General features: G+C 36.3%; 1 long non-coding RNA gene across 5 annotated transcripts in view; it reads left to right on the top strand.

The window, feature by feature from the left end:
- Positions 1 to 7046, top strand: part of LOC111928376 (uncharacterized) — a 119687-nt gene extending 112641 nt beyond the window's left edge. For 2 of the 5 annotated variants that reach the window (XR_015287583.1, XR_015287586.1), the window contains one exon: positions 2487 to 7046. This is a non-coding gene — a long non-coding RNA (uncharacterized LOC111928376). The remainder of the gene's footprint in view (positions 1 to 2486) is intronic. The other 3 variants (XR_015287584.1, XR_015287585.1, XR_015287587.1) reach the window with 2 other exon arrangements.
- Positions 7047 to 22540: the final 15494 nt, after the last annotated feature.

Here is a 22540-nt window from a genome sequence, read left to right as displayed (position 1 = left end):
TAAATGCAAAATGTGTGCTGGATGAGTGAATGAAAAGATCATTCAACAGACAGTCTGCAAGATCATGTTACCATTTAAAACACACAAAATACATAATATTCTGTGAGGTTTTATTTTTGTTGTTTGTCTGTTTTAAGAGGTTTTTGGAATTTCTTATTTTTTTTCTGTTTCTTATGGGCATTGATTGTTTTATAAAAGGTGAAAGAAGGAGTGTGAGGTATGTATATTAAATTAACTAGTGTATTGAATACTTCTGTTTGGCAGAATAACCTGCTCTTTCTTTCTCACTGTTCTGAATTCTTACATAACAGATAATACAAGATTACTTGTTTGTCAAAGTGCTTCTTCTTGGACTTTCTTGCTTCATTTCCATGATCTTAAATAATCTTTCAAAATGACAAAACTGAAGCAATTTTTTGGATATTCTGAGGTCTCCTCATTTCTCACTTGGAAACTTTTTCTTTTGTATTTTGCTAAAGTTAAAAGCGAGTGGTAAAACATAAACTCTCCAAATATTATTAATTTTCCTTGTGTTCTATCTTCGTCAAAAAAAAAAAAAATCTTATATTTATAACAACGTATAACAATGAATTTTATCAGAATAAAATTAAGTAACTTTAAAACAACTTTGTATTTGAACTCTGGGAAGCTGAAAATACTCAGATGAGGATAATGTCTCGTGAAGCAGGGAGCAGAGAGAAAGAAGGACAAGAGAACATTCAGAGGTAAAAGAGAAGGGAGTTGAAACATATTCATGGATTTATTTTTGAAAGTATTGCTTTAATGTATTTCTGAATTTTCATATTATGAATGTTATAATAGATCATCTAGATCCTCTGAAAGGGCTTCTTTATTATTTTAAATCTAAATGAATTAATACAGTAATAAAAAAGGATGGAAATATAAGTTTTAAAAAATTATCTCTGTGTAATGAAAAATCCACAGAATTATTTTTGGAGGGGTCTAATACAGTGTTTGGTAGGGCAAAGTAATTCCCTTGTCTTAATCAAATATAAGTAGGTAGGAGCGGATATCATCACAGGCAAGTCAGCTGAAAACTTCTTTAGTGAGGTATTCAACCTTCAAACTGAGACAAAATTTAAGCTACATATTTACCTTTTACTGTTTTCTCTTTTCAAAACTGTGAATCTAATTTGGTGAGAAAAAAATGGATGCTCTGGCAACTTGGTATTGTGTTTAATAGCCACATTAAATGAGGAGTCAAGCTGTGATTTAGTTGAGTTCCTTTTAATAGAAAAGCATCTTCAGTTGCTGACAGGCTCTATGAACCACACTTGATGAGAAGAAAGAGCCTTATTTATTTAGAGTTAAATTTTGCTTCTCCTGCAAGTTTATTTCAGCTACATCTCTGCAACAGTACAAACTACAACTTGTTTAGGACTACCTAAGGAGTCAGAGATATCTCTACACTTCAAAGACCTTCCAACATTTAACTATGTCCAAGATCACCTGTTACTTACATTATAAGGAAACTAAGACAAATGACCAGCTTGCTCTGACCCTGTCACACACTCCTGAGACAAAAAAAAACTGTTGCTTTTTAAAATAATCTATATGCTACTTTATAGGTAAATACAATAAAATATATTCACCTTTTATATCAAAAAGTGTGAGGTCTTGCTACATAACAGAGGTAATGTAATGGGAAAACTTGAAACACGCAAAAGATTTCTAATGATAAGGTAACACAGACCTGTAATTTCTGTTGATTGAACTGTAAAACCGATATATGAAATATATAAATATTCATATTTCTCCAGCTAATTAAATTGGATGAACATAGGTTTCACAATTGAAACCAGGTATTTGAATTTAATTTTAGAACATTTTAATTATAATGGTTGAAAGGATTTACAAAGGACGTGGTAAGAGGTCTGTTTTCCAGATTAGAGCTCTCAAGTTTTGTAATAAAGACTATATCTTCAAAAGAAGTTTATCTTATTTTAATGGTTACATAGGTAAATATTACCAATTCAGTTTACTTACATGTCATTAAATATTCTTGTGTCTTCTTGGACAGCTAAAAGATCAAACCTAGCTAAAGGCATAAACTGGAAAATACATAATGACCTTCAGAAAACCCCATAATTAGTGTCTTACTCACACCCATTTTTTTCCCCCCACTTCCTGGATTATTTTCAGCCTGATCTTGAGCACGAAGACAATATATGAAGACAATGCTGACAGGCTCTTTCCTTTTTTTATGAAGTTGCTGTTAAGGTTAGATTTTCTTGAACTGTACACAGCATTTCATATTGTTAACCATTGCTAGCTTTATATAGGTAATTTCCTTGTAAGCATAATCTTAATGAAGTAGAAATGAATGGTCTTCTTTGAACTTCCTTTGCAAGCTATCACATGAGTTATCTTTTTGTCCTTTGAGAACTTCTGTGCCATGAGCATGAATTTGATACTTGGCTTCACCTATTTTCCTTATGAAACTTAGTTTCTTTCTTCTCTTTCAGAGCTTGACTGTAAACCAAGGTGTTCCTGCAGCAGCTCACATCTTGTGGGTTTGGAGACAGAGAAAGTGTTTGGGAAGTCTCAGGAGAGAAGCTTTTAAAGATAGTTGACTGTACAAGAAAGAATAAGCAGATCCTAAGAAGAGAATGCAGTGTCCATAGAAAATACTTTACATCCCCGGAAAAATACTTAATATACACGTCTCTCTCTCAGCCTTAGTCTCTAGTAACAGAGACAAATGAAACTACAACTATCAACAAGATATGAAGGAATATATACACTCATTATTTCACTCAGTTATGCTTCAAACCCTAGTTTTCCTACCAGCTGCAGATTTTGATTTACAGAGACCTTTATGGCTACTATCTTCGTTTCCTTAGAAACCACCTTAGACTTACTCTCCATGTTTTACAAGAAAAAAGCCAAATCATCTGAGTTTTTTTTGGAGCCTGGATGTGGTCTCTGAAGGTACTGGTGGAAGAGCTGTTTTGATGGACAGCCCTTACATCAGGTAATTTTTAATATTTTTTTTCTAAATGGATTCATTTTAATGATGGTTCAAGCATGCTTTGCCATGAATCCATCTTTGTAATTGGGAGATTAACCTATTCAGGCTGTTCATAGAGCTGATGAAGTTCAATTTGTTTGACAATGGCTGGTACATTATATATATTTATATTGGTCCATTTGCCCCAGAATAACCAATGTATTTAACAAAGAATCTATTTTTGTTTATATCTTGGTGTGTCCTTATATTTTATTTTGATGCTGTTGGTTCTTTTCATTTAAAAAAAGGATATTTGATATGGCAAGGTTCAAGTGTCAAGGCCTACAATGTTTGGCATATTTGTAAAGAATCTGGAAAAAAAGAAAAGTGACTGTGCCAATGCTGATAAACTGCAACATAAGACTGTAGAACTGCTGGTGTATTCATGATACTGAGACAATAAAATGACAGATGACATTCAGTGTCCAGAGACAAAACTGAAATCTGTGGAAACGCAAAAATCTGTGGAAATCCCTGTTTTAGGGAAGGGCTGTGCACTCAGGAAAGATATTTGTCAGTTTCATTTTTCTGTTCTATAACAAGATCAATTTGTTTCTGTGTGATATTTAACAAAGAAAAAGGTAGCATTTACAAGGAGTGAGATAGAAAATGTTATTATAGCTGAAATACTGTTCATTTCTTTGTCATTACTGCCCATCTCAGACCTAGAAGCATACTGTTTGTGGAATGATAGAGCTAGAAAAGATATGGAGGGAGATGATGGAGAGGAATGAAAGAGAAATTACACACTGGTGTGAAATGTGTGGTGAAATATTCAGGCATCTTCAGTCTGGTAAATAAATTACTAAATGAGGTATGGTAGAAATCTATACATCATGAACAATATAGAGAGAATGATTAGAAACAATTGTTTTGGTTTTTTTTTTTTTTTTTAATTTGAGAAAGAAGGCTACAAATTGAAATTATCAGACAGCAGAATCAAAGCAACATAAGGAAGTACTCCACACTGAGCACGGGTAAGATGCAGTGATAGCCAGCTGCAAAGTGCTGCAACTCTGACATGAGACACTGCAGATGCTAAATAAATATGTGTTCAAAACACCAGTAAGGCCAAGTCGTCTAAGACTCTAAAAACACAAGAAGGCCACATCCACGCCAGGAAATATGGACTGCTCAAAGCTGGGAGGACATAGTGGGAAGTATCTCTGGATGTGTTCCTGGTTTATGTATTTTCCTTAGGTGTCTCTATTAGATAGCATCAAAGAAAGGATTCAGAATGTCCTGAACCTTTCATCTAAACACAATGTCCAAACTGATCATCGCATGCTCATATTAATGTTACGCTCTTTTGTGTGTGACCTTAAGGCTGTGTATTGTTCCTTCCTTTCCTCTTTAAAAAGTAAACAATATGTGTGAAATTCCATAACACATTTTTAAAGAGAATGGGGGAGCTTCAATTTGTTTTGTTTTGTGTGTTTTTCTTTCTTACAACAAAGATTTTGGTTTTACTCTAAAATTACATTTTCTCTATGATTACTATTCAGACAGATGCTAGTTTACTCTGTCAGGAAAAATAAAAGGACACATTAATGTGTCATCTATTTTGTCTAAAACCTGCTAAATTAATTGAGAACTACCATCACTGAAGCAGAAAATAAGGTTAGATTTGAGTAATGAATGATGCCTGGCTAATGATACTAAACACCATTAGAGTAAAAGACACACTTTTTTCTCAACATAGGCTGATTGGGGAGGGGGTTGGAGTTGGCAGGAGGATGCAAGTCTAAGTGAGAAGAATGTGTTATTCACTGCAGAGAGCAAACACTGAAATTTGAGAAAGAAGTTAGAAAGCAAGAGAATCAAAGGAGGTCAGAGATAGAAAATAAAGAACAAAACTAGGTGAAAATTGAGAATTTGACATAAAGCTATGGTGATGTTAAAAAAAAAGCGTTATGCCAGCTATGTTTTCTGTCTCTCAATTTCCATGTGTTTAGGATGTATATTGACCACAGGATCCTGGTCAAAATCCCAGTCTACAGAGTGGGACAATGTTGGAAAGTCACTGCTAAGAATCCTTGTTTTTCCTTTTCATTCACCGGATGGTGGGAAAATTTTGCATATAGTTCTCACTGAAAGTTTTGGAATAAATGTAAAATAACAGGACTGACTTTTTCAATTGTCTTGTTTAGATACAGTATGTGTTTCAGCTGGACAAAATTTTTCATTGCTGTGATGAGATACAACCTTTTTCAGCTGTTCTATATGGTGTGACTGAGATGACAAAAATGAAATATTCCAGTCTGCTTAACTTCTGTACACCATCCTTTCAATTTTTAAACTTTAAAGTCACTCATTTCAATGCTTTTATGAATCTGAAAGGCTGATGAAAAGATCAACTGCATGTTTGACAAATTAAGTCCCTTTATGACATTATTTTTCTTTTTTTTCCCCTGATGAGTCTTATATCTTTAAAAGCAGACTTGAATATCCAGAATGAAGCGAGCTAGAATCTGGTGTGAAATAAAAGAGTTTCATTCCTAATTAGTGTCAGAAAAATGACCCAAACTTTAAAAGGTACTGTCTGCTACTCTATTCCTCCTGACCTCCTCCCCTCAAGGAGACACTGAAAACTCTGTGGGCTTGTATCACGTAGGACCAATATTGTTTCCAGTACCTCGTGTACATAATGAGTCCACAGACGTCTTTCATTTCAAACCTGATGCAGTCACAGCATAGAAATATTTGAGTACTTGCTGCCTCTTTGGCTTAAAATTAGGTGGTTATTTTTCAGACTCATTAGCTTAGCACTGCAGAGACAGACAAGACTGCAAAATGCTGCTTGGGTGATTGTAACTGAGCTGACCCTGCTCTCACTCGTGTGTAGCACTGCATGTTCTGCAGACAGAACAGTCTTTCACCCTGCAGCACAGACAGCCTCACAGGAATCTTTCCCTGTGATCTCTTGATTAACTTGTCTGTACATTTGGATGCAAGATGGAGATTGTGGAATGGGGTAGGTAGAAGGCAGATTTGCTAAGACAGCCATCCATGACTTGTGTTGATTTGATTTATATCCTGTTCACACTAATGGGCTGGGTAGCTGCAGCACTATTACACTAAGTTTATAATTGATATATTTGTGCATAGGACCTGATTAAATACACTAATTCTTCTTAGCTTCTGAGTATTCTTGCTTTCAGTTAGCTAACTATTTTAAACATTGAAAACATCCAAAGAATGTAAACAATTGCTTTAATATTAGAGATATTTCTTCTCCCTTCCATGTATTTTACTCTAGAATTATTAATGAAACCATTATAGAAATTACTTCTATTTTATATCTGTAGGAATAGTGAAATTAAGACAACTACTACAACTTTGATTGACATAAGGTCTAAGTGCTTGACCCTCACTTCACATAATTTTCCTCCCTTATCTATAGAACAAAAAAAGATTATCTAAGTCCATCATAATTAATATAATGCTTTATAAACCTCCTAGAGAACAAATAAAAGATATGCACATTTCGTATTTTGCTGAAGCAAACAGCACCAACCCGAAAATGATGTAAAGTTCGGGAATTATTAGGCTCATACATAAGGATTAACAGGAATTTAACTATCCAAAAGAAGCGAAACATGACTTAAAATGTATAACCTACCTTGACTTTCCAGGGTAATGAATCTAATTATTTTTTCCTGTGGATGTTTTCACTTTAGGACAAACTTCCAGCTTTCTTTCTTTTCCCTTGCTAGACAGTATCACAAAAAATTTAGGTATGCTTTTATCTCATAACACCTTACTAATGTCCTTCAGCACTAGAAAATGGGAAAGCATCCTTGTGTATTTTTCACTTTAATTCTTCATATTTTATTGTGAACAGGGCAGGAGGTGTTGAAAAACACTGTTACGACACTGAGTTATCATTCAAAACAGGAGTGTATTATTGGCTTGGGAAAGCAGTCTTGGATGACAGGATGTCTGTTCTCTTTAGGTCCAAAATTAAACTGTTGTCCAAAAGTTAATAAAGCCCACAACAAGAATTTTTGAAGCAGAATTGTTTATGCTTTGTAAAGTCCTTTATATACCAAATGTTCATTAAGATAAAATTATAGCACCTGCAACTCAGTGAACATAATTTACATTTTTACTTCATAGATTTCTTGTTTTGCTTCAGGTTTATCCTAATTAAAATGTGGGCCAATATCCATGAGTATGGGCTGGAAGGGCAGTGATGCAGAGCAATGAGCTGGAGGCCACTGATGCATGGCATGAAGCTGGGGGCACCGATGTGAGACATAAGTAAGACAGTTTTATGGAGTAGCCTAGAGAGGCTCCAGGGAGAAATGATATGCTAGAAAATGTTACTGAAGTCCTGTAGTCTGAAAATTACTAGAGGAAGACAGATGGATGGGATGACCGATAAAGGACAGAAATCTGTAAAATGGCTGATTTGAGAGAAGTGGTAGGCTGAGTGTATCAGAAAAAAAAAATTTTAAAAAAATCAATCAAAACATGGAAGCCCAGTGGAACAAAAGGCAGGTGCTAGGAATCACTGAAGTATGGAACAGGCAAGCTTTCCAAAAGCTTCATTAACAGAGTACTCCTTTGACTTTGGGTCAGCCAAAGCAAGCTTTGAAACTTAAATATCATTCACGGTAGCTAAGAAGTCGAAATACGAGTCCTGTGTCAGGTCAGAAAAGATAGACCACGGAGAAAGAATTGCACCCTTGTTTCCATAAGCAGCTGTAGTGTCTCAGCCATGGCTCTCCTGGTGGTGCAAGTGGCAGACCTCACTCTGTTGCACACAGGTGAGACCGGGTGGCCTCAGAGAGCACTTGGTGGCTCCAGAGGGAGGCTCACAGCGTGAGCAGATCCGTGAGCTGTGCGGCGGTGCCCCACCCTTTTGGAGGTCGTGGTGCTGCAGAGCACACTGTGCCAAGTACCCGTCTGCATTCAGCTCAGCATCCGTGCCAAGAAACTGGATAAATTAGCTTGTAAGGAGCTGCATGCTGCTGCAGCTACTCTGCAGTGAGTGCCTGAACTATTTCATTTGCATATAGCTTCACTTACATGTAGCTCAGGTACGGTAACTTGCACTGAAAGCTATTGCATATATTTACTTAAAAAAGAATAATAGTGGCATTTTAGTTACATCCTGTATTTTTTTTTTATTTTTATTTTTTTGTTTCAGCCAAAACTGTATTTGGAACTCAGAAAACCGATAAGAAGTTAATATTCATTCCAGCATATTGGTACAGGCAGACTCTTAACTGAGTAACCGCATGAGCTTTTTCTATTATCCTACCAATTTTCCTGTGCTTGTCTCATTATTAGAGTTTATGCTTGAAATTAGATTGTTATGCCTTGGGAAAACAATTCTCTGTATTTTTAAAATATTTATCAGTTCTGAGGATGTTTCCCTGATGTTAATTTTTAAATCCTGTAATGTCAGAAAATAATCGTGGGAAAAATCCCCACAAAACCCAGACTTAATAATGGTGAAAATAATCTTGAACATATACTCTCAATTAGTATTTGTCTCTCATTTCCTGATTTTGTTCTCATAGCCATATCCATTAATATATTTTATAGAATTTACTCCGTGTCAAATTTTAAGTTTTGGCTTTGGATTACGGTATATATTAAAAATTTCTATTTAGGCACATAGAATTCCTAAAAGCCAAAGGTTCCCTGTCTGTAAAAGAATGAATGAAATCTAGTGAGGAACTTACTATTTTATACTATACGTGACTTCTCTTTCCCTCTAATGTGCATATGCATATGCATGTTTTCTTTAATACCTGTATTTATGGTATGTTGGGAAATAAACCAGAGACCAGAGCTTTTCCTTGATTAACAGTGTTCTGGAAAGGGCTTTGAGAGAGGCTGAAATTGAATTAGGATCCAAACTTATAATTCAATGCTATGATAATCTATAAAATAAGAAACACTATTAAATCAACAGGAAATGAAAAAGGCTGCAGTTAGCCAAGCTACCATCACTCAGCACAGAAGCTAAGTGATCCTTGAACCGGATGAATCAATCCAGACTGCCAAGGTCAATGGTTGCCATACTCGAGGAAATATGAACACATGTAGTAGGAGCCTTGCAATAAAATGAGCCTTGCTGCCATCTTTTGTTAATAGCAGCTTTATCTGATTAAAGGGCTGAAGGCAGCCCTTGTATCAGCAAATTTGCACTAGCATTTGGAGCAAATTGACTGACAAGAGATGATCCAGGGAAGAGTTATGAAGTAGCAACGCTGCAGTACAGTCATACACTATTAAGCTGAGCAGAGGTACTGCAGACACTAGATTTTAGTATCTTCCTACAGCTGAAAGGGGTTTAAATGGCTGTGTTTAGTATAAAAGGGTTTTATATGCTACTTTATTTTCTGATGAGTAAGGCACAAAGCTGAGAAACAAAAACATGAACTTGGACTTTTAAATACTTTTCCAGCAGCACCTGAATAGAAATATTCTTCTTTTCACTCTAGTGCATTATCTCTCATAACTTATAGCCTCTTTTGCCTTTCAGCCTCAATCAATTCTGTCACTCTCACATCTATTTCACAAAATAGGATTTGCATAATGAACAATTTTGCAGAGATTCAAAACATAAATTAGGTTTTCCTGACACTGCATTGAAAGAAATTTGAAAAGATTTGATCTTTGTGACTGTCAGAGTCAGCAGGGGTAAAAGTTAAGTTGTGTAGAAAGCATAGCAATCATACTTTTCATTAAGACCTGCATATTTTCTCATTGATCATTCTCAGTGCATCATGCAGATGGAGGACCAATCTCAAACATGACCCTTTATAATAATTCCCTTACATGAGCATAATAATTCACTGCCTTTTCAGTTAAAGATCTTAACACTGTCTTCACTCATTTCTTTAGTCAAAGAAAGTTACTGAAACACCTAGTAGTGATAATAAGCACTGACATGAGTTACATTAGTGCCTTTAGCCATTAAGAGCTCTCCTTCTTGACTGAAATTTTGGATTCTGGCACAGTTATATGAAAGAGGATGGAAGAGACACTGCTTTAAGGATAGTGATAAGAAATTGCAAGGTCTGCTGTAATGCAGAGAAGCAAATGAAATGAAAATTTTTCCATCCTGAATATTGGCACCTGCTGTTGGCAAAAAACGAAAGCACTTCTAGCACACTTCAGAGCGCTTTTTCAGGAGCCCTCTCATATGTGAATGTGTGCATCTCCGAAGGTGAGGATGAGGAGACAAGACTTGCAAGATACCAGTGAGTTAGTGAAGATTGTAGGGTGGTTCTGAGAGAGAACTTCTGATCTTAATGCTGGATAAAAGGGGGTTGAAGTTTCTGAAGGAAAACTCCTCTCCTAATGGATTCCTTTTACAATTAGGAAACGGTTTCAGGCTCTCTACAAGTAAATAGGAACATGAAACAAATATATTGAATATTATTTTCCCCTGTGCAAAGTTACAGCTTGCAAGGCTCAGTACTTTGGATAATAGGTGAAAAAGGGATATGTTAATTGTGGAACTTTACATTGATGTGCACTGATGAGGAAGTTCTCCTAACAAAACCAAGAGAATGTGAAACAGTAATATCTTTTTTGAAGGATACATAGTGATCCTAAATATCATGAGACCTGTGGTCCAGAGAAGCTTGTACAACTTCTGAAATACTGCTTTATAAAGTAGGGTAATACAGCTTTATAGGCAGAAGGGTAAACATCCCCATGGGACTCAGTCACCGATGCCAGGTAAGTAATAGGTTAGCCTTGCTGTAGTAAGTTTGGTTATTTGCTGGTCCAAAATTTGCTGGAATACTGGGCAGCCTCACTAATGGAAACACATGGCTGCATGTGCCAAAAAATGGGCAACTTGATGGGGTTTTTTCAAGTTTCTTCTGAGATTATTAGAAACATGTAAGCTTTAGACACCATGAGAGATTAAACACTACCTGTTTAGCAATGACTGAGAGAATCTGGGAAATCACTTATCCCAAGAGAAAAATTACCCACAACCAGACTTTTTACCAGCCCTAAATAAAATGAGGAGCAAATCTGTACTTCAACCAAAGATGAAACTACATTATAAGTAGAGCCAAACATTAATCTACTTTGCATGAGCTGAAGTATAATATATATAAATGAAGATAAGATACATGTACCCTGGATGGGGCTGCCACAGGATAGAAGTTTGTCAGCCTGTCAGGTTGGTGGTGACTGTCAGTGCTAGTGCACAGATGCTATATGTCACCTGGGTAAGCCAAGTGACTGCAGTGAAGGCATGCAGAGAATGCTTTTTCCAAGTGCTTTAGCTTGGTATGCTGAGATTAGGAGGCCTTGGTGGAAAAAGCTATGCCTCCTTACCTCTTATGGAAACAGAAAAGTGGTTCTTAAGGTATCATTTTAACTGCATTTTGACTGCATTAGCTTTGAGAGAGGGTGTTTCTTATGTTTGTTGGGTTGAAATCTTTCTAGCTGTTGACTGATTTCTGGGCAAAATAAATGACTGTGTATGCATTTAACTACCCTGTGTCTTTATGTTTTAAGATCTTTCTCCAGCCTGTGGTCCTCAAGAGGCACTTTTAAATATTCCTTCAGACTAATACTGGTGTAGCTGCTTTGGATCTACAGGACTTCTTGACAACATGCAGATGGTTCTTAGAATAATTAACGTATCTATGTTGACTCTGTAGCTCAAGTAGCAGGCAGCAACTTTTGCTGAGAATATTGGCTCCAAAGATTGGTGGTGGCCTTTTTCTGGGACAGTTTTCTTTGTAATGAGAATGCAGAATGAACAAAATTGGCCCCTCTCCTCACATTTATCATTGAATACATATTTGATAGTGGTGGCTTTCTTTTTTATTGTCTGAGAATTGTCTTTACCTTTTATCTGAAAATGTGTAGCTAAGCAGCCATGTTTCTGCTTCAGTGAAAACCTTCACATTTAATCTATTTCACCAGCAACATAAAGAGATTACCTTTTGAAGATTTTGTGGAACCAGAAGCTGACTAACTCAGTCAGCTACCTTCATGTCTCTGAAAGTCCTGGAGTGTCTGTCACCCCAGCTGTCAAGCCCCTGGTAGCCAGCACACAGCACAAGTTTTAGACATAGCTTTTCTACAATGATTTATTTGAGGAAACATAATCTTTACCAACATGTTGCACAAAAGAACTAACAAAACTCAGCAAAAGACAGAAAGGTGCTGAACTAACCACAAAAAAATCCCCGAAACAGGCTATGTACATCACATGGGGAATTTTGTTTAGGGCTGTAGATACCGAACAAGATGTGGATAGGTAAATTGAAATAGATTTGTCAAGAAATTATTTCTGTTGTGCACCGTTAATTTTTTCTCTTGCTAACAATTTCAGAACTGAAGTCTTCATTGTATATGCAAAAAAGTGGTATATTTGTGATGCTAGTCAAGATCTTCTCCCATCTTTCTGCCAGTATCTTGAGTTTTTTGCACATTCTTAGTTATTAAAAATAATGTGAAAGTATAAGAAAAACATTTACATATTAAATTTATGGATTTGGTTTAAAATTGTAGTTTGTTCAAAATAGCCTTATCATAAAGTCCTTTGAAAGTGATCAGAATTGAGATTTTAGGAAAGATGATTGACAATTTAATCAAAGAAGGAAATACAAGGCTGGAAAAACAATTGTGGAGAGGATGGAAATCACGGTGACCTTGACTGAAAAGTGAAATTTGTAAGTAGTAGATGTTTCATGTGAAAGAAGACCCAGTTACCACTTTAAAATGTACTTACCCCTTTAAAATGTACAAATCTTCCCTATTCCTGGAAAGAATTGAGCCAGACTACTGACTATTTTCTGTTATTTAAATAAATGTCAGATAAATTATATCTAAGTAAAAATATTTGTATTCAGGCATAAAAAATTGTCTTTTCACCATGAAAAGAAGAATATGTTTGATTATGGATGGGTATAGCTAATTAATGTAGTTATACTGTCCAAAGCAGTAGTATTTTAAGTACTTTATTAAAGTCCAAAATTTGAAATACTACACAAAGTTGTTTGGAATGCAAATACCTTTGCATCATTTTTTAACAGCTGATGTTTAAGAAAAAGTTATTAAAATGACATGTAAGTGATAATTAATCAGACAGACACAACACATTGGAATTTTTTATGCTCTCCTGGAAGATATATATGTTCATCATTGCTCTTTTTATTAATAGAAACAGGAACAAAAATAGAAAGTTACACTGACAATTTTTTTTGAACACAGGCCAAGAAAACTTAAAATTACCCTAGAGAAAACAAAGCTGAACACAAATAAAATAGTTAAGCATGCTCATTACTGATGTAGAGCCCATAATTAAGCTTATTTATATCTGACTTAAGACTTGTAGTTAAGCATACCCATAGCTGGCTTTTATCTCTTAGCGAAAATTGGGTCAGGCTCTTAGAGAACATTAATGGTTCTGTTCCGCCGAGGTGCTTAAGGGCTGGCTACTAATTTAAAATTACCTTTTTTTTTAAGAGGGGTGGAGCTGTCTTCAGCCCTATTCACCTGCAGGGATGGGGTTCTGAGAAAGCTCTCTGTGCATGGCTGGGGACTGCTGGGCTAGGATGGATCCCACTGCAGGACAGCCCAGGGGCAGGAGCTGCCATCCTGACTTCCCTCTGCATCCTCCCTCCCTCCAGCCTCAGGTTTCTCACGCCACTTCAGACAGAACCTGGAAAATTGGAGCAAGTCACAGATTCAGGCATAAATCTGCCCCCAAAAATAAACCACTAAGATCAAAACTTTCCAAAGAAACTGGCCAAGAGAGCTACATAGACGACTTAATTCCTCAAAAGACTGAAACATTTAACCTTCAAGTATTTGGCTGAATACCCAAACTGCTTGAAAATGGGCTATATGCTCATTATGTTTGAGTATCAGCACTACCAACTGTCATCTCAGTTTCACAAAGATTGCATTTCAAATATCTGGTACTCAGATGGCTGTAACTATCACAGCAGTGAGTGTCCTGCAAGCATAATTACAAAAAAATATATCAATTCTATATCTGCCTATACCTCCTGTATTCTCAGTTCTTCTACTTTTTTGTCATGAATATAGAAGAGAAACTCCTATAACGGTTACTACTTTTGTCCTATACATAGAATAATAGTTATTTGTCTAGCAAAAAAAAAAACCACTGCCATATTTTAAAGATGCCCTCCTGAGCATATTTGTGCCAAATATTTATTTATTAAAAATGTAAATATGTCATCCATTCTGTGATGGTTTTTCCGAGACTACAGTGAAAGAAATATGAAAAGATTTGATCTTTGTGACTGTCAGAGTCAGCAGGGGTAAAAGTTAAGTTGTGTAAAAAGCATAGCAATCATACTTTTCATCAGGAACTGCATTAGCACCTGTATAGTCTTGTAACTTTACAACCTGTTTCAGTTTATATCCCCACTGATCATTCCTACTACATCTGCTTTAGTGAACTGTATTTGTTTTGGTTTAGGGTAAATTTAAGGAGAAATTTTTGAATAGGATTTTTTTAGAAAAGAAAATTTAAATGTTTTTGGATTTTTTGATTGGTTTGGGAAAAACAATTTTTGGAGAAAAGTGGAAAAATTTGTTTATTTAATAAGTAAAATTTACTTTAATAAGTATAATTAACAATAAGTAAAATAAGTATAATAAGTATAAAAATTGAATAATATTAAATAATAAAACCTCTCTCTGTTCTGAATAGATGGCAAAATTTAGAAAGTCTTTTTTGTGAGGTGTAATTTGACTCAGTGTCTTATCAGTCCCTCTAGAGCTGGAATGCAGTGTCCCAGGCCCTGGCAGGCCACAGGCATGAGCTCCCGGTGTTTTTCTGGGTTTCTAGTCTAGTTCTAAGAAAAAGAAAAAAAACCCACAGTCTGGGAATTTTCTCTACTTCTCGGCTTCAGCTAGCTAAACACTAACTAAAAGCAAAGGAGAGCTCTGTCCTGCTGTCTGTCCGTGCTGCAGACAGCACAGTCCAGGAGCAGGAATGAGGAGGAGTGAGTGCCATTTCTGAAAACAAACTGCGGCTTCTTCTTCCCTCCCTTCACTCTCAGAGCCAGTCTCAAAGGTGCAGAACTTAACATCCAGCATAAACAGAACAGACAACTGGGGATACAAGCATCATAAAGTCACCCCAGGATGAATTAATATAATAATATATATCATCCAAACTATTAATCTGGCCTTCTTTTCTTTGTTCCTTCCTTCTTCAGTAGGATTGGTAGCTCTAACCAGTAAATTCAAATGTACATTTTGTGGCTTATTGCTGTGAGAACAGTGATTCTATTGAAAATACTCCAAAGTGTTTAACATGTATTTTGGAATTAAGTTTGCAATCACTGAAGGAGTGTACAAGGAGAACAGATTTATAAAATGCTAGAGGACTAATTAGATAGAAGTGTATCATGAAACTTCTTTTCATATGGATTAGAGCATTAGATGATTTTCCCTGATATTTGACAGTGTGACTTTTATATTGCATCTTTCATGAAATGGCAAATCCCATTCTCCTTGGCTATGCACAGAATCTTCAAATATTCCTGGGGGTAAGACGTTCCTTGGTGTGAGAAATAAGTGTAAATTCTGAAGTGCAAGTGTTAAGAGGTAGGATCACCCAGGATTGCACTGGGGAAGGCCTTTTCATCACCACACACCAAACTTGCCTTTCCGCTTTATATCCTCAGAGTAAATGTGAAATTCTGCTCTTTTCCCCCCTCCACCCCTTTTCAGGAGGATACTTTGAAATCTCTGTATGAACAGCAGAGCAAAAATAGGCCTTATCTTAGAGGGGAGAAAAATTTTATTGACTTTGAAAATGGAAAGGAGCACAGAGTCCAGAGGAGCAAACAGCAGACTTGAGAAAATTGCAAATGCTTTCTCCCCTAATGCATATACAGATACAAAGCAATCAGACAAAAATGAGATTGTGCAGCTAATAAAATCAATCAGGCCAGGCTGGCTAGAGCCATTTCCAGATGGCCGTGGAGAGTTCCTTATCACTTCTGAATGGTTATTGACGAATATGTACCAACACTTGATCTCCCTTGGGAAGCTATTTAATTTATCTCCAAATTGTCTGTCTAACTCCCGGGTGGCTGTTTATCTTGTATCAGTATGTTTTTCCAGTCGTTAAAGGATTCCTTCCTTGTTTGCCTAGATTTTCCTATGTTTCCACCTTCTTTGCAGATTGTTTATCTCCGGTTTTCTCAGTCTAGGGGAGCATGTGCATAATTTGTTTGTCAATAATAAATAATGAACACATTTTATTGCATGTTTCTAATGTTTTGGTGTAGAATAGAAGTAAAAACCTTATAAAACTGCAAATTTACAGAATGGGTACCTGGCATATATATATATTTGTATTTGCCTTTTATTTTCTTATTTTGTACATCAATATACACTTATATTTTTCTCTTCCTTTAATTATAAGTAAATAGTATACATGTGTATATATATAGAGAGAGAGAGAGAGAGAGAGAGAGTGTATATATATATAGTGTATATGTATAGTGTGTATATATAGTGTATATGCATATATATATACATATATATACATATATACACATATATACACACATATACACATATACACATATACACATATACACATATACACATATACATATATACACATATACATACATACATGCATATATATATAGTTCAGTACATAAATTTCATGATGGGTATGTTTGAACTTTTTCTAGGTAGAGACAAGACACATCTGGTTATTTCACAAAATCAAGGAATGGCTAAAACTTTTGCCTTTAACATCAGATGCCAGTCATTTGATATACTCTAACTTTTACTGTGTCCCTGACTCTCAGACTGAAAAAACATAATCTTAGTCCTCTATTCATAGGTGCACTGAATACTTTCTGATTTCTTCCATTTAAAGTCTGTCTTCAGTGACGGCTTGAACTTACCTATCTGTCTCTATTGAGTGTCTTTCGGGATCAATCCCTTTTGTTCACTTACTTTTGTTCACTTATGATAGTGCCTTGCTTTCACCTATGATTTCCTTGAGGTAGTTGTACAGATTATACTGTAACCCGGTGAGTAAGCTGCAGGTCTCTTTCTGCCCAGGTCCTGTGACACAAACAGATTGAACAGGAGTATACGGGGGCTTCTTCAGGTCAGTCAGGGAACAGTGCAGCAAAATTTGTAACAGAAGCGAGACTGATAAATTGTCAGACATAGGCAAAGATACCAGAAACTGTCCCATGGGGTTTAGCATGAAGGCTGGAACGGTGCAAAATACCAGCGTCATCAATTATGTGATTCTGTATTAGGGACAGGAGAATCCTTCTGAAAACATGCCAAGCACTTTCTCTTGATATCTTACTCTTTGACCCTCCAGTTGCTTTGTAGGTTAAATTTTTTTTTTTTTCTGATTTATGATATATGTATGCACAGGATTTTTATCTCCATTTGTCCTTGTTTCAGCACTGTCCTTGTCTTTAATGTTAGTGCTTGACATTCTCTTCTTGATGCACAAAGAGAAATCAGTCTTCTCCCTTTTGTTGTACATTTTGGGCTGCTGGACAAACCCAGTCTCCTAGTGTGCCTTAGTAAGACAGACCATACAGTCCCTTAATCATTCTTATGTGTCTGTACCAATTCCAATCTAAATCCCTCTTTTGTGGTAATGGCTCTGCACAGTGTTCACTGAACTCTTACTGGCTTTCTGCACAATAGGCTGAAGATTTCCTAGGCTTACTTGAAAACAGCTTGATGGCTGCATTTTAAACTTTCACTTTTCACAGGCACTGCATTGATGAATTATACACATAATGAGATCAAAACAAGGACCAATTTATTTTATTCAGTCATCACAGTCCATTATCTCCAGGCTCATTTCAGAAATCAACATTATTTTATTCTCCCAGTGTGAGGCTTTGCATTCTGACTCTTTCTGTACTATTCTATTCTCATATTCTATACCTTTCACCCCATTTTTATTTCAGCTTTAAGGTGATGCTTATGTTCTTTCTGTAGAATCTATCCTCTGTTCATAATACCTCTCTGCTTCATTCTGTCAACAGATTTTGTTAGGACACATCTATATTTTTCAGGAAAAATGTCTCCCAAACCTGTGATTTCAGTAGGGTCTTTCAGATTACTTCCTTACATATTTTGCCTCACCTCTGAATAGAAATTTGTTGCTTGTCAATAACCTGTCTGGCAGAAAACTGTTCTGCTGAAAGGGAACATTGCCTTGAAGGGCTCCCTTAATGACACCCCACAGGCAATTATAACCCAAGTCTTCCATATCAGGTTTGGTTGGGAGTTTCCTTAGGGCCAAGTTAGACAGCAGGTGTTTGCTTCATCCAGCACCTACTTTCCAAGTCATTCCTTACATGAGACAATGCCAATAGAGCAGTTTGCTTGGTCTGGCTGGTTTTTAAGCACCTCTCCAAGGGACAGCTCTCTGTGATACACCAACAGCCATTCCCTCATGTGACCTTAGCATTTAAACCAGCAGCTAGGGTTCATTTGTGGGGGTGGAGAAGTAAGATCTGATTCACTCATTTCCTTCTGTCACATGGAAACTTCTGGCCAGGATATTGCCTCTCCAGGTCTCACAGTTATCTGCTTGTGTTTCTCCATATCAGTACTAGAGTGGAAAAAAGTTATTTTGGATCAACTGTTTATTTTTATCATTGATGATCTCAGGCAGGCTTTCAACTGAAATAAAATAATTTTATTTTGTGCATCAGAGATAGTGTAATAACTGCACTCCTGTGCACGTGCAGAAGTAGGAAAAAATAAACTGTCACATATTCTATCACTTTTAATCTTCAGTCTTTGTGCAGTCATAGACTGTAGAAGTATATTTTGATTGGTTGTTCCAAGCTGGAATTCTATAGGGCACCGAGAATTCTGGGCTGGGCAGAAGCCCGGATTAGCTGTGTATGGATGTTGTCATGACTGATAACCAAAGAATGACATAAAGAGACTGCAGTAAAGCATTTTTAAAGTAGAACAGTATGTCCAAATTATTTTCTTCTGTTTTCTTGAGAGAAGGATTATATTCAGTGAAACATCCCTTGGGCAAGTGCTGGCACCTGCCTCCTCATGACATGTGATACTAAAAAGCTGAGCTCATTAATTAATTTTCATTCCTTTGGAATCTTTCTAAACCAGGGCTGCTTGTGTCTATAAGAATGTGTAATGTGGTTAGCTGCCTTTAACAACATTGGTATTTGGAAACCAAACTCTTATTTCTGAGATGCTTGGTTTCTGTTTGCATCTTTATCGTACTTTTTAGCAACAAAAAATAAATAAGAAATTAATCTTAGAAATCAATCTATATATTGGCCCAAAAGCAGTATCAAAAGTCAAACTAAGAGCTTAAATATGAACACCAGAGAGCCTTAACAAGTTGTTTAACAATGTGTGACAGCTAATCAGATTTGTAACAAGCAACAGATATGCAATGGAATTAACAGGAATCTGACAGTCTTTCACCAATTAAAGTATGGCTCCTCCTCAGGTGTTTTTGAGGGTTTACTTTAGATATTCCTGTTTTCTGGTACACAAAGTTAACCCTGAGCTAATTCACAGGTATTAGTACCTTCCAACTTCCCTTTATCAGGTTGTTTTCACTGGTTAGAGACAAGAGGAGAATTACAGTATCACTGGACGTCATGCACAATAGCAGCCACATCACGGCCACAAACTCTACATTTGTTAAACATTGCATATCCAGCTGCTGGACTGAAAATGCATCTTCAGGCATGAATTGTTCTTTGCTCAAAATCCAACACATTTCAGTTTCTCAGTAGTGGTTTGTTTTCCTGTTCTGACAGCACAAGCTCTATTAATAACCTGTGTTCATACAGCTACTGGCAAAGCAGGAAAGTAAGTGATGTTGTGGCTCAGTAGAAATAAGAGCTTTTAATCACACCAGCAGTGTTGTCTGGAGGGAAAAAGAGAAAGCCAGTACTAGATGTGCAAAGGAAGTAGAGAGAGACTGGAGCTAGCTCATGGAGAGTTTTATAATCAAGACTTTTCTTTTGCACTGGGTTCTAAAATTAATGAGCAGCCACTGGAGTTGCCTGACAATGGGGGTGATATGACTTAGTGTCCAGGGATCACAGAAGTTATTCTGAGCCAGACATATTGAATTGTTCATTGTTTTCTCCCACTGAACAGTCTTATAATTCAAGTACTTAATCATAAAGAATAATCAAGTTCTTTCTTACTGACTTCAACTTTTCTATGTTTCTCAGCTGGCTGATCACATCTCAGATAATCAGACCCATCTCATCTCAGACGTATATACCTGGTTCCCCTCTTCCTCTGTGCCTGCCTTCTCCTTTGTACTATAGCTTTATCTTCTCCTTCATATTCCATAGCTGTTATTTGCTGAGTTCTTTCAGAGTTTTCTTGCAGTGATGGAATTGCTTACAAAAATAAAAGCAGGAAAACCCTTTTTCTGCCCACTCCCATGCTCTTTCCCTGCCTTACACTGTTCTGTCCTTGTTCCTCCTTTGCACCTTGACATGCTTTTTCATTTGTGACTTGTTAGCTAGAGATGACCATTTGAAGCTCAAATATCAGGACATTCCAGATTTCACTGATCACATTTCTGTTCATGGTTGTGGGTGTTTTTCAGATTGCATTTCCCAGCCACATCCCTTGTTGTGACAGCACTATCGATCTGACTGAAATTCTGCCTTATGCAGTCAAATGAGATTTCCTCGCAGGGTAATAATGAGTTTTGGTCTCAGATTAGTCTGAGTTGCAACATGATCAATTGAATATGTAACAATTAAAGTATTGTACTTATCAGCAGGTAGTGCAGCCTGATTGCTAGACTCAGATATGTAAAAGCATTTAAAACAGAGTGATGCAAAGTGAGGTGATAGTCATGATGGAGAACTAAAAATATCTTGGAAAAAGAAACTTCAAGTTTTACTATTTCAAGGTTAATTATTTTTACAATAACCAATCAGATTCAAGATATTGAGATATTAAAATATTTTTTTTGTTTTCTTAAAGATTAAAGAAAAATTAGAGAAAAAATATTCTGAAGGCTTAGTAACATACAGGCCACCTGGACTTACCAACAAAACAAAAGTACAGCTCTTTAGGTTTAAGGACAAAAAACTATCCTGGCCCCACTGGGAATTAAAATTGATACATCTTTAGCATAAGGAAGGGATTTTAAATTAAATTTTCTTTTCAACCTAAGGCTTTTTTGATTTATACTATCTAGCCCCAAGCAAGGGTGTTAATCATTTTTGATTTATTTCCTTCATTCCTGAGAAAGGTCTTTCATATTTTCTTTATTATTATTATTATTATTTCAGTTCTTCTTCTGTAGGCATATCTATGTTTTCTAGCTCTTATTTTTGCTGCTAGTTTTCATGTTTTCTTTCCCCCTTAGGTGAAATATTCTGGTAAAAGCCTTCAGGTCTTAAGCTAAACTCATCTTGCTTCCACAAATATAATGTAAGGTTGGACTCTTCTGATTTTAATTTCAATTTGTTAATTTGTTTCCCCATAACTTCTGCTATGTTACTATAAATCAGATATCCTCTCCCACCCTATAAAGAAATTGATGCTCAGGAAACTTAACTTATAAGTTTCCTGAGCATCAATATGGCTTTTTTCCCCTCTCAGACAATATTTTTAGGTAAAATATTCTATACAAGCTTATGGACTTTTTACCCTAGTGATAAAATGGGGCTTAGTCATATGCTTTCTCTTTATGAGAAAGAGTTTTGTTTTCCACTTATTATGTGTATAAATGGAAAAAAATGTCCTGGCACACTTTCAGGATAATGATAGGAAAATGTCCATGCCCAACACAGCTCAATAATTAAAGCATTCTCCGGGACTGAAAAATTCTCAGTCACAGAAACAAGTTGAACCTTTCTCTGTTCAGATTCATTAGGCTGTGGCTGTTGCTATACAACAGGGAAAGGCTGATTTTTGCAAGGTCTGTAGGTGCTTTCTGAGCCCTGCCAGGGTGGAGGATCCTCTTGGGCTGCTGTGTGAGCAGTAACTGGGGCTGCTCTACCCAAGCCTGACCAGGCAGTTCTGCCAAAATGGAGAATTGTGATGCTGAGCACCTTACTGGGAAAAAAGAAAACACTGAGAGAATTTAGGGATTTCTCAGAGTTTACTGAGTGTGAGTTTGCTGTTTGATATAATATCAGGCATTTCACTTGCCATGTTACCCTCCATGCTAACTGTAGCTCATGTTCAAATACTCACCAGTTACTTTCCATCCAGTCCTCAGAAACAGGAATTTGCCTGCAACAGAGTTTGAGAAAGTCAGATTTGATATGACAGGGGTTTAGAGTCTATAAAAGTCCACAGGCCAAAAGCAACCACAGAATTCAATGCAGCAGTAACAGTACACACTTAATGAATTTTTTTGTTTGTTTCAACAAAAACCCATTCATTGTATATACAGAAACCTGTGGCCATAGCCAGTTGAGTATTTTGTGTGTATCAAACACTATAAGTGATTTTCTTTCCATGCAGAATTCAATGGTGACAATTTTTTGATTGAAA

The sequence above is a fragment of the Cyanistes caeruleus genome, chromosome 5, assembly GCF_971803275.1.
Source record: "Cyanistes caeruleus chromosome 5, bCyaCae1.hap1.1, whole genome shotgun sequence".
NCBI lineage: Eukaryota > Metazoa > Chordata > Aves > Passeriformes > Paridae > Cyanistes > Cyanistes caeruleus.
Note: the sequence above shows the minus strand (reverse complement) of the source record. Positions and strands in the feature narration are given on the sequence as shown.